General features: G+C 45.9%; 1 gene segment (V, D, J or C); it reads right to left on the bottom strand.

The window, feature by feature from the left end:
* LOC311071466 (immunoglobulin kappa variable 3-15-like) overlaps positions 1 to 16,213 on the bottom strand; it is an 81,223-nt gene extending 65,010 nt beyond the window's left edge. Inside the window, exon 1 of the V gene segment in view lies at positions 16,030 to 16,213.

Raw genomic sequence — 16,213 nt, 5'->3', positions numbered from 1 at the left:
TAATAAATGTTAATATCATAGTGTATTTGTTCATTGTTCATACATGTTTATATTAAAGTGTATTTGTTAATTTTATAATAGAAACCCTTGGTTGAATGTGTGTTTCACTGCCAGTTTCTGCCCAGCCGACTCTCAGCCAGATCTGTCTTACAGTGCCTGGGCCAGACCTGGGCCATATCAGTCAATAAGAGTCGCTTTACAGGGTGTGGGCCACATCTGGGCCAGAGGAAGCTCTGTGTGTCCATGTTCAGTGTGTTGGGCCAGTTTTGGGCCGGGGACCCAGCCAGAAGTGGAGGTGGGCCAGGCAAAGTTTGCTCTCTGGCCTGCTGTTATCAACTCAAAAGTGAACCAAAATCATGTTGCTCTAGTGATGCGAGAAACAAAGCTTTTAGAAACCATTGAACCGATTGATTTGCATAATGATTCACTGTATTGAAGCTCTGGAAACGCCACACGCTGGTCAGAACAGCGGAAACTCAGCATAAAAACACCTTTTACACACCAAATGCAAATGTTTTTATTTAAAGTCTAATCTATTCAATGCAATTACCAAATCATCTAATACCAGTAAATATGAAATGTCTTTATAATATGTGTTAGTTTATTAAATTGAAGGGCTTGTTTTGTTTGTTTTATGGAGAGCTTGGTAATCAGACCAATTAGACACTTTTAACTACAACTCCTTTTTTATTATAAAAATGTGTCAATAAACATTAATATTTAAAAAACTGATCTGAGATCAGGTGAAATGAAATAGACAGTGGTTCATGAGTTCACAGAGCAGATGGGAGTTTTACTTACTCAAACATGTTCTGAGGGCAGAAAGGAAAATGATTGGTTTACAGCTTCAACCAATGAAACTGAAGCAAGGGCGGGGTTTAGACGTTTGAATTTGAGATGCGCTGCGGAGGGATTCTTGAGGAATAGTCGGAATAAAAGACAGATGTTCGTGGGAGAACGCATTTATTGCAAGGTAAGTGAATTTACAACTATATTTTGTTACAATTCAACATCCTCTAACGTTTACTAAGATAATAAGCGAACATTTAAAAATGCACAGAACTAATCATCGTCTAAATATCGAATGCATTTTGATTTGACTGTTTCATCAGTCGACCAAAACAAAGCTGCTTATGGGGTAACTGGTGTAAAACATGCTTTTCCAATGCTACCTTGCTGTCTGTTAAATTGATATGCGAGAACAGAACTCGTTAAAATTTTCCGCGATATTTCAACGGTCAAAATGATATCTCCCGCCTTAGCGCTGCTCTCAGGGCAGGAGTACTCGATAGATTCAAATTGCTGTTATTTTACGCGCTGCTCTCAGGGCAGGAGTACTCGATAGATTCAAATTGCTGTTATTTTAGTGTTACGCGCTGCTCTCAGGGCAGGAGTACTCGATAGATTCAAATTGCTGTTATTTTAGTGTATTATGCGCTGCTCTCAGGGCAGGAGTACTCGATAGATTCAAATCGCTGTTATTTTAGTGTATTACGCGCTGCTCTCAGGGCAGGAGTACTCAATAGATTCAAATCGCTTTTATTTTAGTGTATTACGCGCTGCTCTCAGGGCAGGAGTACTCAATAGATTCAAATCGCTGTTATTTTTAGTGTATTACGCGCTGCTCTCAGGGCAGGAGTACTCAATAGATTCAAATCGCAGTTATTTTAGTGTATTACGCGCTGCTCTCAGGGCAGGAGTACTCAATAGATTCAAATCGCTTTTATTTTAGTGTATTACGCGCTGCTCTCAGGGCAGAAGTACTCAATAGATTCAAATCGCTTTTATTTTAGTGTATTACGCGCTGCTCTCAGGGCAGGAGTACTCAATAGATTCAAATCGCAGTTATTTTTAGTGTATTACGCGTTGCTCTCAGGGCAGGAGTACTCAATAGATTAAAATTGCTGTTATTTTAGTGTTATGCGCTGCTCTCAGGGCAGGAGTACTCAATAGATTCAAATCGCAGTTATTTTAGTGTTACGCGCTGCTCTCAGGGCAGGAGTACTCAATAGATTCAAATTGCTGTTATTTTTAGTGTATTAGGAGCTGCTCTCAGGGCAGGAGTACTCGATAGATTCAAATTGCTGTTATTTTAGTGTTACACGCTGCTCTCAGGGCAGGAGTACTCGATAGATTCAAATTGCTGTTATTTTTAGTGTATTAGGAGCTGCTCTCAGGGCAGGAGTACTCGATAGATTCAAATTGCTGTTATTTTTAGTGTATTACGCGCTGCTCTCAGTAGGGCTGGTCCGAATACCATTTTTTGAGCTTCAAAGCTTCGATAGGAATTAACATCTAATATTCGAAGCTTCGGAGGGAGGGGGCTGAACATATTCTTCTCTCTAATAAAGGCAGGAATCTCTATGTGTCTGTCTGTTTGCATTTAGATTATTTATCTTGCATTTTGAACCGTTCATCCAATCGACTTCACGAGTGCAGTGTCACATTTGGTGCAATATAGACACGCGAGACGTGACACGTTCAGAATTAATAAACTTTTAATACAGAACAGCGCGAGCGGGAAGCGCGCGCGCCTCACGCGCAGGGCTCCGAGAACGGACACTGCACTAGTGATACAAAACACAGCCTAATATTTTTCTGAGTAACAAATAACTCTCAAATCAGAAATCAGCAGCACAGTAATTACTGACACAGTAAAGGGTAGGCTAATATATTGTTTCTATTCTATTTCCACAATGTCAAAGCAACACAGCTTATAGCCTACAAGCTCAGGCATGCACTTCTGCCCATACAAACTCCGCTGTTCTGCGCTCTAAAATAAGAGTATTGTATTTCGCCCAAAAATGCTAAAAAAATAACCGTGTGAGAGCGTTTTAGGCTATATCATGTTATAGCCAGATATGACGACGCTTACAGCACGCGTCACCGCAGATCAGCATCTATTCATCAAGCCAACGTGCAAACTAATCAAAGTGAAAGTGGGTCGCAGATGCTTTAACACACAATCAACTTCATTAAAAGTAAAGAACCGAAATGATCTTACCAGGGCTGTTGCGCGCTCTCTTATTGCGGTCTTTGATTTAGAAATTTTAGCTGACGATCAGTAAAATGCAGCTGTTGCTGGTGACGTGCACTCCATTACATCTGCCTATAGCGCGGGATTTGAAGTTCGGATTCATATCCGTTTTGCAAAAACACATTTATGTGTTCATTGTTCATATTGACAAATCAGAGAGAGCTATCCATCTGAGAAAACGCATGACAGCCCCATTCAAGCGCGAATGGGAACCGTTTCTAGGGGGATGCCAGGTGTGAAAAAAAATAAAATAATTAAAACGAATATTCGAATGTCAAATTTGAAAATCGAATACCAACCCACCGATCGAATATTCGAATACTCGAATATTCTGGTACAGCCCTAGCTCTCAGGGCAGAAGTACTCAATAGATTCAAATCACTGTTATTTTTAGTGTATTACGCGCTACTCTCAGGGCAGGAGTACTCAATAGATTCAAATTGCTGTTATTTTAGTGTTACGCGCTGCTCTCAGGGCAGGAGTACTCAATAGATTCAAATTGCTGTTATTTTAGTGTATTAGGAGCTGCTCTCAGGGCAGGAGTACTCGATAGATTCAAATTGCTGTTATTTTAGTGTTACACGCTGCTCTCAGGGCAAGAGTACTCAATAGATTCAAATCGCTGTTATTTTAGTGTATTAGGAGCTGCTCTCAGGGCAGGAGTACTCGATAGATTCAAATTGCTGTTATTTTAGTGTTACACGCTGCTCTCAGGGCAGGAGTGCTCGATAGATTCAAATTGCTGTTATTTTAGTGTTACGCGCTGCTCTCAGGGCAGGAGTACTCAATAGATTCAAATCGCAGTTATTTTAGTGTTACGCGCTGCTCTCAGGGCAGGAGTACTCAATAGATTCAAATTGCTGTTATTTTTAGTGTATTAGGAGCTGCTCTCAGGGCAGGAGTACTCGATAGATTCAAATTGCTGTTATTTTAGTGTTACACGCTGCTCTCAGGGCAGGAGTACTCGATAGATTCAAATTGCTGTTATTTTTAGTGTATTAGGAGCTGCTCTCAGGGCAGGAGTACTCGATAGATTCAAATTGCTGTTATTTTTAGTGTATTACGCGCTGCTCTCAGGGCAGAAGTACTCAATAGATTCAAATCACTGTTATTTTTAGTGTATTACGCGCTACTCTCAGGGCAGGAGTACTCAATAGATTCAAATCGCAGTTATTTTTAGTGTATTACGCGCTGCTCTCAGGGCAAGAGTACTCAATAGATTCAAATCGCAGTTATTTTTAGTGTATTACGCGCTGCTCTCAGGGCAAGAGTACTCAATAGATTCAAATTGCTGTTATTTTAGTGTTACGCGCTGCTCTCAGGGCAGGAGTACTCAATAGATTCAAATCGCAGTTATTTTAGTGTTACGCGCTGCTCTCAGGGCAGGAGTACTCGATAGATTCAAATTGCTGTTATTTTTAGTGTATTAGGAGCTGCTCTCAGGGCAGGAGTACTCGATAGATTCAAATCACTGTTATTTTTAGTGTATTACGCGCTACTCTCAGGGCAGGAGTACTCAATAGATTCAAATCACTGTTATTTTAGTGTATTACGCGCTGCTCTCAGGGCAGGAGTACTCAATAGATTCAAATCACTGTTATTTTTAGTGTATTACACGCTGCTCTCAGGGCAGGAGTACTCAATAGATTCAAATCACTGTTATTTTTAGTGTATTACGCGCTGCTCTCAGGGCAGGAGTACTCAATAGATTAAAATCGCTTTTATTTTAGTGTATTACGCGCTGCTCTCAGGGCAGGAGTACTCAATAGATTCAAATCACTGTTATTTTTAGTGTATTACGCGCTGCTCTCAGGGCAGGAGTACTCAATAGATTAAAATCGCTTTTATTTTAGTGTATTACGCGCTGCTCTCAGGGCAGGAGTACTCAGTAGATTCAAATCACTGTTATTTTAGTGTATTACGCGCTGCTCTCAGGGCAGGAGTACTCAATAGATTCAAATCACTGTTACTTTTAGTGTATTACGCGCTGCTCTCAGTGCAGGAGTACTCAATAGATTGAAATCACTTTTATTTTTAGTGTATTACGCGCTGCTCTCAGGGCAGGAGTACTCAATAGATTAAAATCGCTTTTATTTTAGTGTATTACGCGCTGCTCTAATCAATAGATTAAAATCGCTTTTATTTTAGTGTATTACGCGCTGCTCTCAGGGCAGGAGTACTCAGTAGATTCAAATCACTGTTACTTTTAGTGTATTACGCGCTGCTCTCAGTGCAGGAGTACTCAATAGATTGAAATCACTTTTATTTTTAGTGTATTACGCGCTGCTCTCAGGGCAGGAGTACTCAATAGATTAAAATCGCTTTTATTTTAGTGTATTACGCGCTGCTCTCAGGGCAGGAGTACTCAATAGATTCAAATCACTGTTATTTTTAGTGTATTACGCGCTGCTCTCAGGGCTGGAGTATTCAATAGATTCAAATCGCTTTTATTTTAGTGTATTACGCCTCTCCCTCTGTGTTCGGTGACCAGGTTTCATTCTCGCGCATCTTGTTTAGTAACTTCACAAGCATGTTTTTTCCGCTCCGTGTGTGCCGTTCTCTTTGTTCCGTGTGTGTGTGTGTTGGCGCGCTGCGCTCTCTGCTCAATGTTCCGCTCCATGTTTGCGCTGCGCGTTCTGCTCTGTCGTTAACGGCCCAAATGCTCGAATCATGTACCGATCGGCGATCACACACTGGAAAAGCAAAGTGTCTAAGCGATTGTGGTGTTCTGTTCTTGGGTGTAATAAGGAACACAGCAGTCATTTTGATGTTCCTAAATCCGAATCGCTGAAGACGCAGTGGCTGAGTTTTGTTTTTGAAGGGAATATTCCCAAAGCATTGACGCAGAGATTCCCTCGCGGGGATTCCCCACGATCAAGGTCAATGCTTTCATGTTTGCGCAAATCATTTCTCACCAGACAGCTTTCAAAATCAAAATATGGTCACCCTACATAAAGAAAAGTTGTGGTGCCTTGTGAAACCTTTATGTGCTTGGTACAGGGAGCATTATAGAGGGTTTGAGTTGACTGCCTTACCCACTACAGAGGTTGCCCTGATTGAGCTTGGTGACTTGAAAGACCCATATCCCCTTGTGGATTACATGGTTGGAGGTTTGCGTATGGTGTGCTTGAGAAGATTCATCATCATTAAAGGTTAGTATAATCCTTTCAGTCTAGTCTGCAGCCTGGAGGCCGATGTCTACCGTATTTCTTATGCTCTCTCCTGCTAAATATCAGATTATATTTTAATTTCAAATGAAAACAAAAATATAATTTGATAATTTCTTGTTCTTTTAATTGTTTCTCTCTTTTTCCCCTCCAGATTAAAGGTGTTCCATTATGGCGGGTCCTTTTGCTCTGCGGATTATTTTTGGTGATGAGACTGACTCCAGGAAACTGTCCCTAATGTCTGGAATTCCAGATACTGTGGAAGAACTTCATGCATTTATAAAGACAGTCTTTTGGTTGAATGAGGACTTCTGGTTGCAATACATGGATGCTGACTTCAAAGAGTATATGAACCTAACTTCAGTTTCTGAAATTGAACACAAAAGCACACTGAAGGTGATATACCTGCCTGCATTGTCATCTTTGGAGGTCCAGACTGATGAGCCCTGCATCACATTGTACCCAGTACGCAGTATTTACTGAGACTCCCACTAGAGCCACAAACCTCATCACTTGTCTCATCCTTTGATGATGATATACAGTATTCATCTACTTCTCACTCATCTACAGAAACTCTCTCAGGTTTGTCCCCATGGCCCAAAGCTTGTGTGGTCCCCAAGTTTACTTATGACGCAGAATTTGAGCTAAACATAAAGAATACTAAGTTTGAGGGCAATGGGACATACTTTAACCCTGGCCCGAAGCTGAAAGGTATAATTCTTAATGGTAAATTCCTAGCCCAAGAAATGGTAAAATACACAAAATATCCTAAATACTATCAGTGTGAAGAGGTAGCGGCAGCTTTAACTAGGGTTCATCCTTGTTTGGGGCAACTTGGTTCATTAGCATTAGGCTATTAAAGTGTTGATAATGAAGGAATTAAATCATTTAGGCTACATACAGTAATATTTCTGTCATAAAAGTTTATTATTAAATATTTCATTATTTCAATAATTGAAGAATTAAAACGCTACTCAGGTTTGGGCCAGCTATTTCCAAGTAAAACTAAATATAATCTTCAAATGCATGTTCATTTGTTGTCATGAACAAAATATTAAACTCAATATTAAATTCCACAGGGATCTTGTGATCTTTACAACCAGAGTGTGATTTGTGAATAAAGTTTTTTTTAATTTTTTTATTCCAATAAATCTCGAACCACAGTGCTTTGTGCTGCTGTTAAACTAAATAACATTTATAGAAAAATTATGAACTTAAATGAAACGATATCGCAACAAAACTTTTATTCATATTAGGCTAACGACAAAAGTTTGTCTGTCGTCTCTGTGTCCAGGAACTGCGCATCACAAAAATTAACCGAAAGCCATTGCCTCAGCTCATTCACTATGAGAAATAGGCTATGTCTAAATATTTAACAAATGTTATTTGTAATCCATTAATCTAAATCGCCCTGAATTAAAATGTAAAAACAGATCAAATAAATGTATTTGTCAGAATGTCTTACGGTTTTTAACAATGTAGGCTATACTCTACTCTTATCTGTATCTTATTTGTAGCCTAGCAAGTTATCTTAGCTGTTATGAGAGAAATAAATCCAAATGAACGCGCCGCCGTGTCGGTCGAACACTAATTCAACATGCCAGGATGAAACCCGACTTTAGAACAATGCATAGCGCCACTCGGCGTGGTGTGCCAAAACACTTAATTGTTGTTGCATATCAATAACGTGCGTGTTGCATATCTTTATTTTATATATTTTATATAGTCTATTGGTGAAGTATAGCATTGATTACGGTGGAGGGAGGGGGGGTTAAAATAATTCAGCAGAAGCTGGGATGTATAGACCAGAAGGAAATCCCCATCCCCCCTGGCAAATCGCACCTTGCCTAAAACGTACTCGGTTACTAACGTAACCTCGGTTCTCTCTAGAAGAGGGAACGAGTACTGCGTTTGAAAAATACTGAAAAAGATACTGAAGCCAAAAAATGATCCTATAATTTTGAATTATTGCAAAGCGCGTTGCAGCAGCACACGGCTATGGGCGAGACGGCTCGCTCGCTCATTGGCCGCTCTGCGGCAACTGCATCAGCCTATCGAGCGAGGCCTGAGGTGACGTCAGGCCAATGAGGACGCTTCGCGCCCTCCGCGCCACTTCCCGCCGAAACGGGCGTGGCCTAGCCCTATAAAGGGAGCTCGGGAAGGCTGATTCTCTGATTTTTTCATCGCCTAAGCGAACCAGAGTGATAGCATGCACGGCAAGGAACGCAGTACTCGTTCCCTCTTCTAGAGAGAACCGAGGTTACGTTAGTAACCGAGTACGTTCTCTTACGAGAGGTCTCTCGTACTGCGTTTGAAAAACGCTATGGGGACCCAATGCAAAACGCCGTGCGTGCTGGGATCAGACACCAATAAACCTGGAGGCAAAGCCCAGGAATTACAGTGCACAATCACAGAGAGTCCTGGGGAACAAGAGGGGAATCCCTCCATCCATATATAGTAGCGTCCGTAGACGCAATGTAACATGACATCACATAGACAAGGCGGGGTAAGCCTGAACTAATGTGGGAAATGTGGGTCTTACGCAATACTGCCCATAGCATAGGCAGTCGGCGGCGCGTAGCGCTCGCGAACTCGGTGGTCTAATCAGGCAACACTGATTCGTCTAAACTGACAGCAGCTTAGCCTGCAAGGCGGGAACCTCCAGGTTATAGAACCTTATGAATGTAGACGGTGAGGCCCAGCCTGCCGCCATACATATGTCTTGTAAGGGAATCCCGCTAGACCAAGCCCACGAAGAGGCGACGCCTCTCGTGGAGTGCGCTCTGACACCCAACGGGCATTGTAAGCCCTTGGCAGTGTACGCTAGCGCTATGGCGTCAACTATCCATCTGGATAGGCTCTGTTTCGAAACAGCCAGTCCTTTTGAACGTCCGCTGAACGAAACAAATAGCTGCTCAGTCTGTCGAAAAACAGACGAGCGAGACACATAAGCTCTTAGCGCCCTTACTGGACAAAGAAAACTTGCGTCCCCTTCCTCGCTTGACACCGGTAGGGCAGACAGGGAAATGACCTGAGCCCGAAATGGTGTGTTGAGGGATTTTGGAACGTAACCGTGCCTAGGTTTGAGTATGACTCTTGAGTCGTTCGGCCCAAACTCTAAGCATGTCGCGCTCACCGAGAGCGCGTGCAGGTCACCTACACGCTTCACTGAAGCGAGAGCCAACAGAAACACTGTCTTGAACGACAAATGTTTGAGGCTAATCGTTTGGATAGGCTCGAAAGGGTCACCTTTCATGGCTTCCAAAACCGTAGAGAGGTCCCACATAGGGACTGAAGGAGGTCTGGGAGGATTCAGCCTCCTAGCTCCCCTGAGGAAGCGGATGACTAAATCGTTCCTTCCTATTGACTGACCGAGCGTTGACTTAGAGAACGCTGCGATAGCCGCCACATAGACTTTGAGCGTGGAGGGGGCTCTGCCCTCATCCAGCAGCTCCTGTAGGAAGGAGAGAACCTCCGTCACCCCACAGTCGAAGGGTGAAAAACCCCGAGCTGTGCACCAGCCGGAGAATATCGACCACTTTGAGGCATAGAGCCGTCTGGTAGACGGAGCTCTAGCCTGAGTGATAGTATTTAGCACTCCCACTGAGAGGTCAGCGGGTACCCGTTGAGCGCCCATACATGAAGGGACCAGAGCTCTGGGTGAGGATGCCAAATCGAACCCCTGGCCTGAGATAGGAGGTCCCTTCTCAGGGGTACTGGCCATGGGGCAGTGTCTGCTAGCTGCATCAGAACTGGGAACCATGGTTGATTCTTCCAGAGTGGTGCTACAAGCAGCACTGAGCATTTTATTTCCCTGATCCGTTCTATCACCTGAGGCAGGAGAGAGACGGGGGGAAAAGCATAGAGCGGGCAGCGCGGCCACGTTTGTGACAGCGCGCTCTCGCTCTTGGAAAAGAACACAGGGCAGTGAGCATTTTCGTGAGACGCGAACAGGTCTACTTCTGCTCTGCCGAATCTCTCCCACAACAGCTGGACTGTTTGCGGGTGTAGAGACCATTCGCTCGCCGGAATGTTGTTCCTGAACAGTCTGTCTGGCCCCAAATTCTGCAGCCCAGGCACGTGCACTGCTCTCAGCGAGCGCAGGTTGCGCTGAGCCCATACCAGAAGGCGTTCCGCCAGTCTGTATAAATTTCGGGATCCGAGACCGCCTTGGCGATTTATGTAGGACACCACTGACATGTTGTCCGAGCGGACTAAGACGTGGTGGCCTTTTATTTGGGGACGAAAACGCGCTAGCGCGTTGTCCACTGCCATCATCTCCAGGCAGTTGATATGTTGAAGCTTTTCCCGTTCTGACCACTGGCCGAAGAACGGTCTGCCCTCGAGCAGCGCTCCCCATCCCGAGGTGGAGGCATCTGTCGACACCACTTTCACTCTCGAGGAAGTCCCCAGGCTTACACCTGATAGGTACCAGTCGCTTGCTTTCCAAGGTTTCAGAGCTGTGACGCAACTCTGATCGACCTTGAGATGAAGCTGACCGGATACCCACGCTCTGCGCGGTACCCGCGCTTTCAACCAGAACTGCAGAGGGCGCATGCGGAGCAAGCCCAGCTGGAGAACTGATGATGCTGAGGCCATGAGACCGAGCATCCTTTGAATTTTCCTGAGCGGGACGGTCGCGCCGCAGCGGAAAGAGTTCGCTGCGTGCTGAATGTCTAGCGCGCGCTGTGATGACAGCCGCGCTATCATGAGTTGCGAGTCCAAAACTGTGCCCAGAAAAGATATTGTTTGACTGGGGTTCAGAGAGCTCTTCGCCCAATTGACTCTAAGACCTAGATTCTCGAGGTGATCGAGTAAAATGGTCTTGTGCTCCACGAGTTGTGATCGTGAGTGAGCTAGAATCAGCCAATCGTCCAAATAGTTCAGCACTCGCATGCCTCGGAGTCTGAGAGGTGCGAGCGCTGAGTCCATGCACCTCGTAAATGTACGGGGTGCTAGGGACAAGCCGAACGGCAGGACTGTGTACTGATATGCCTGGCCCTCGAAGGCGAATCTCAAGAATCGCTTGTGATGTGACGCTATTTGTATTTGAAAATACGCGTCCTTCAGATCTATCGACATAAACCAGTCTCCTCGGTGAATCTGCGCGAGGATTTTTCTGGTCGTGAGCATTTTGAAACTGCATTTCGTCAATGCTTTGTTCAGCTGTCTTAGATCCAGTATGGGTCTGAAGCCCCCGTCTTTTTTGGGGACCAGGAAGTATCTGCTGTATAGCCCCCCTTCGCTTTGAGCTTGAGATAAAGGCTCTATAGCCCCTTTGCTCATCAGTTTTGATATTTCGGCTCGAAGTAAGTGAGCTACTTCTGAATTCACCGTAGTCTCGACGCGCGCTGTGAAGCGGCGTGGACGTTGCCAAAACTGTAGCGAGTAGCCTCTCTTTATAATGTCTAGCACCCATTCCGAAACCCCTGGAAGCGCTGCCCATGCATCTGCGTGGTTGGCTAAGGGTTGGATGCGAAGCGCGCTCTGTTCGCTGGGCGACAGAAGCGCTTCGGCGTGCTGTAACATAGGCGTTACGCCCGTGACATTCGAGGCGGGGAGCGCGCTGATCACAGCGGGCAGAACGCTCGCTCTCGACCCCACTACGGTGCTCGACCGAGTGAGGGAGGGCTGGGCGAGTTCCGTATGACTCGTAATGTGTGTGAGTAAAAGTGGGCGCGGGGAAGCGGGCACATTTACTGCTTTGGACACACTGTCTGCTTGAGCAGAGTGAGCGCACACAGGTTTCGTTTTTACAGAAACCGTGTGACATGCACAACATAGTGTTTGTGGACACTGGGTGGTGGGCACGTTTGCTATGTTGGGTGCGCAATCGACCTGAGTCGATTTTATGAGCGCGAGCCCTGTGTGAAGGGCTGTGCTTGTGTGTAGGGATGGGCACTGTACAGTGGGCATCTGCTCTACATTTATAGCACCATCGGCCGTGGCCGGAATACCAGAAAATACACTCTTTACAGGATTTATCTGGGTAGCTGTAAAAACGGCTTTTGTGTGCAGGCAAGCGGGCAGCTGTACGGGCTTGCGCGTTGCAGAATACGCTGAGACAGTCGCAATTCCTTGAACTGAAACAGCGGTGCGCTTCGGTGATAGTCCGTGATAGGCTGTGGCTGAGAGCTCCGGGGAGTCGGCTTTGCACGACCCGCTGAAGAACTGGAGCGCTTCGGGAGGAAGTGCTTAAAGGCTTGTGACGCTTTCTGAGCCTCGGTGAATCTCTCTACGAACTCGTTGACAGAGGATCCAAAGAGGCTGGCAGAAGACAGCGGGGCGTCGAGGAACGCGGTGCGCTCAGACTCAGACATCTCCGAGAGCGTCAGCCATAGATGTCTCTCAGCAACAGTAGCGGAAGCCATACACCGTCCAATGGCCTGTGCAGCAGACTTAGTAGCGCGGAGAGAAAGGTCCGAGGCGCTTCTCAAGTCCGTGAGGCAGATTGCATCAGGTCCCATCTCGTCCAGCTTTCGGAGGAGATCACCCTGGAAAATCTGCAGCGTGGCCATCGTGTGCAGTGCAGACGCAGCCTGCCCAGCGGCGGAGAAAATTTGCGCGAGCAGCGTTGACGTCGTGCTTTGGATGGCAGCACCGGTTTCGTCCGCCGTCCAGCAGAGGGCGGGCAAAGGTGGGTTGCTATCGCCTGTTCAACCGGAGGAAGTGAATGGTAGCCTCTGTTTTTAGCATCGTCGAGGGTGGCGAATGCTGGTGACACAGACGAACATGTTCATGCTGAGAGGGGAGCGCTCCAAGCTTTAGCCACTTCTTCGTGAAGCTCAGGAAGAAAGGGGGCGGGCTTGGATTCAGGTGAAGTGCGCTCATCGGGGAGGAAGCAACCATCCAGCCGGGTGTGAGAGGGGGGTTCTGGCGCAGACCACTCGAGGCTGAGGCTCGCCGCGGCCAGCGTGAGTACGCGCATTAGTTCCCTCTCGGCGTTAGCTCTCTTGTTAGGCATACGAGCAGGAAGCGCGAGATCCACGGAGTTCGCCCAGTCTTCGCTGCCCGAGGCTAACAGGGAGCACGAGTCATTCTCCCCCGACGCGGCTTCAGAATCCACTTCCTCCAATGAAGCGGCGGCGGACCGCTGTGCATCGGGAAGTGATTCGGGGGAAGCCGGTGAAGCAGGCGGGCGAACCGGCGAGCTTGGTCGGGCTGGAGAAGGTTCCGGGACCTGCTGAGAGCGGCGCTTTTTACGGCGCGGCAACATAGCGGGAGGTGCAGGCTCGGAGAAAGCTGCCAGGCGAGTCCTCAGAGTCACCATCGGCAGAAGCTCGCAATGAGGGCAGCCGCCGTCGGCGAGCGCGAGCGCTGCATGATCTTCACCCAGGCAGGAGACGCAGATGACATGGCGGTCTCCCTCGCTGAGTGGGGCTCGGCACGAGCCGCAAGAAGGCAACTTTAAAAAGACGCAAGCTCTTTTACGAGTGTGTGTCGCAGGGCGAGCACACACACACAGAAGAAAAAGGATATAGGCGCCGGATAGCGCAGCAGGAACGGCAGTAGAAGGCGGCGTTGGCCAGCGGCTTCAGAAGTGGCTCGTCCCGCTGAAGGTGCTTCTCAGACGGCGCGTGGCTTCTCCCGTGATCCAGCGATGCGTGAGCTCCGCTGAAGAGATGAAAAATCAGAGAATCAGCCTTCCCGAGCTCCCTTTATAGGGCTAGGCCACGCCCGTTTCGGCGGGAAGTGGCGCGGAGGGCGCGAAGCGTCCTCATTGGCCTGGCGTCACCTCAGGCCTCGCTCGATAGGCTGATGTAGTTGCCGCAGAGCGGCCAATGAGCGTGCGAGCCGTCTCGCCCATAGCCGTGTGCTGCTGCAACGCGCTTTGCAATAATTCAAAATTATAGAATCATTTTTTGGCTTCAGTATCTCGTGGAAAAGAGGTTTTCCCCATAGCGTTTTTCAAACGCAGTACGAGAGACCTCTCGTAAGAGAACCATGTTTTTAAAAACTGTTTATGTAGGCTATAAAGACCACAAGTTTACTGACGAGGGGAGGGGCTGCTTCAGAGTAGCAAGCAGACTGAGTATAAGCTGAGTAACATTGTTAACTTCTCTAAAGTTCTTTTTGTTTTTCCTACACTCTTTTCTCCAATGTCCATGCTTACCACAGTAATAACAACTGCCCTCTCTCTTAGGACATTTGCGTTTCTGTTGATTCTGTGTTCACTTTAAAGGATGCTGCTGCTATTTTTACTCTTTACTCTTGCCTTCACATCAGAGTCTCTTTCCCAAGTTGCTAATCTTTCCAAGTTGTTTTGCAGGGTTCTAGTGGACATAGTGAAGTCTAAGAAAGGCAATGCCTTTCTATGTTCTGATAAAAGACCATCAAACCATGTGCGAACAAGCAGACCATTATCATCTAGCACCTTCTCTTGAGTGTCATCTATCCCAATGTATGCTGCAGCTGATTGACAAAATCTTTCAGTGTACTCACTTACAGTTTCATCCTTCTGTACACAACTAGTGATCTTTGACCGGTCCATGTTTGGTCCAACAATGTTCTTTAACACTCTCAGAACTCCCTCCCTCAGTTCATCTTTTCTGGCATGTTGTAAATCAGAATTGTTTACAGCACTTTCAAAATCATTGAATTCTGACTCAGTCAAGATCTGTGATATTAGCTGGGTGACTTCAGCTAGACATATCATAGAGCATATCATAGGGGTGGCTCCAGCCTGAGAAGGGGGAGGACACCAGACAACCGGACAGAGACGGCAGAGCGGACTCTGCCAAGGGAAAGACACGGCCTCACCGCAGGGAGCTGGTCGTGGAGGAATACGCATATGGGATCGCCGCAGGGATCACGACATATGGAACCCAGCCTAGCACAGGTTACACAAGCATACGAGCACTAGGCCTGGCATCAGATGCTCCGCAACGTCTCGCTGATCACGCCGTCACACCAACACTGAAGGCACCTTGTATCTTGTAGATCTGAAGTCAAACAGAAGCTTGGCTCCGACATGAAAGACAATGTGTGCGTGCTCCCGCTTGCTCCCTGAAGTGATCCCAATTACGTCGTCACGTCATCGTAACGTCGAACGTGAGCGACTGATAGGGAACTCAGTTATGTAAAAGACATGTGACCCTCTAGTGGTGAATTTTGTAAGTGCAATTAAAGATATTGACTTTCCTACAGTAATAAGTTTTAATATAATAAGTTTTGCAGACAAGCACCACTCACATTTCTCCACATTAGATTGTGTTACATGTTTACTTACATCATAAAAAATGAAGTCTGTGAAAGGTTTGATATTGTGTAGTTTGTGATCCTCCATCAGCAGCTGCAGTTTCTCTCAGCTGTATCAGTGCAGTCACTGTGACGTCTGACTGACAGAGGTTTTTGTACGACTCTTTATCACTGTGTGAACAGCCAGTTACTGTTGATATAGTGTAAACTCTGACAGTAATAATCTCCTGTATCTTCAGTCTGGACTCCACTGATGGTCAGAGTAAAATCACTGCCAGATCCACTGCCACTGAATCTAGATGGAGTTCCAGTATTACGGGTTGTTGCATAATATATGAGGAGTTTAGGAGCTTCTCCAGGTTTCTGTGAGTACCAGGCTAAACGATGATTACCACTCAACACATCCACATTACTGCTGGTTTTACAGTTTATTCTGACTTCTTCTCCTGGTTGAACTGCTGATATTGATGGACTCTGAGTTACAGTGATCTGTCCTCTACACTCTGAAAGAAAACACAAACTTTATATATAAAAATTATATATGATGATATACAGTATATGATACAAATATATAATTTAACATGTTAAGAAAATTAATATTTATTGTGAAAACTGTATTACACAAACCTTGAATAAACAGTGAAATGGTCCAGATGAAGATGTTGATTGTGTTCATTGCTGTAGTTTAGTCTTGTGTGATGATGAAGATTGTGTTCTGTTCTGCTCTCAGTCATGAAGTGTTAAACTCACAGCACTATAAACACTCTCAGAGCACTGAAGCATGTGCTGACAATGCAAAGAAGTGGGCAGG

This window comes from Abramis brama, assembly GCF_963993115.1.
Source record: "Abramis brama genome assembly, chromosome: 20".
Taxonomy (NCBI): Eukaryota; Metazoa; Chordata; class Actinopteri; order Cypriniformes; family Leuciscidae; genus Abramis; species Abramis brama.
The sequence above is the reverse complement of the archived record's forward strand: the minus strand, read 5'-3'. Positions and strand labels throughout refer to the sequence as shown.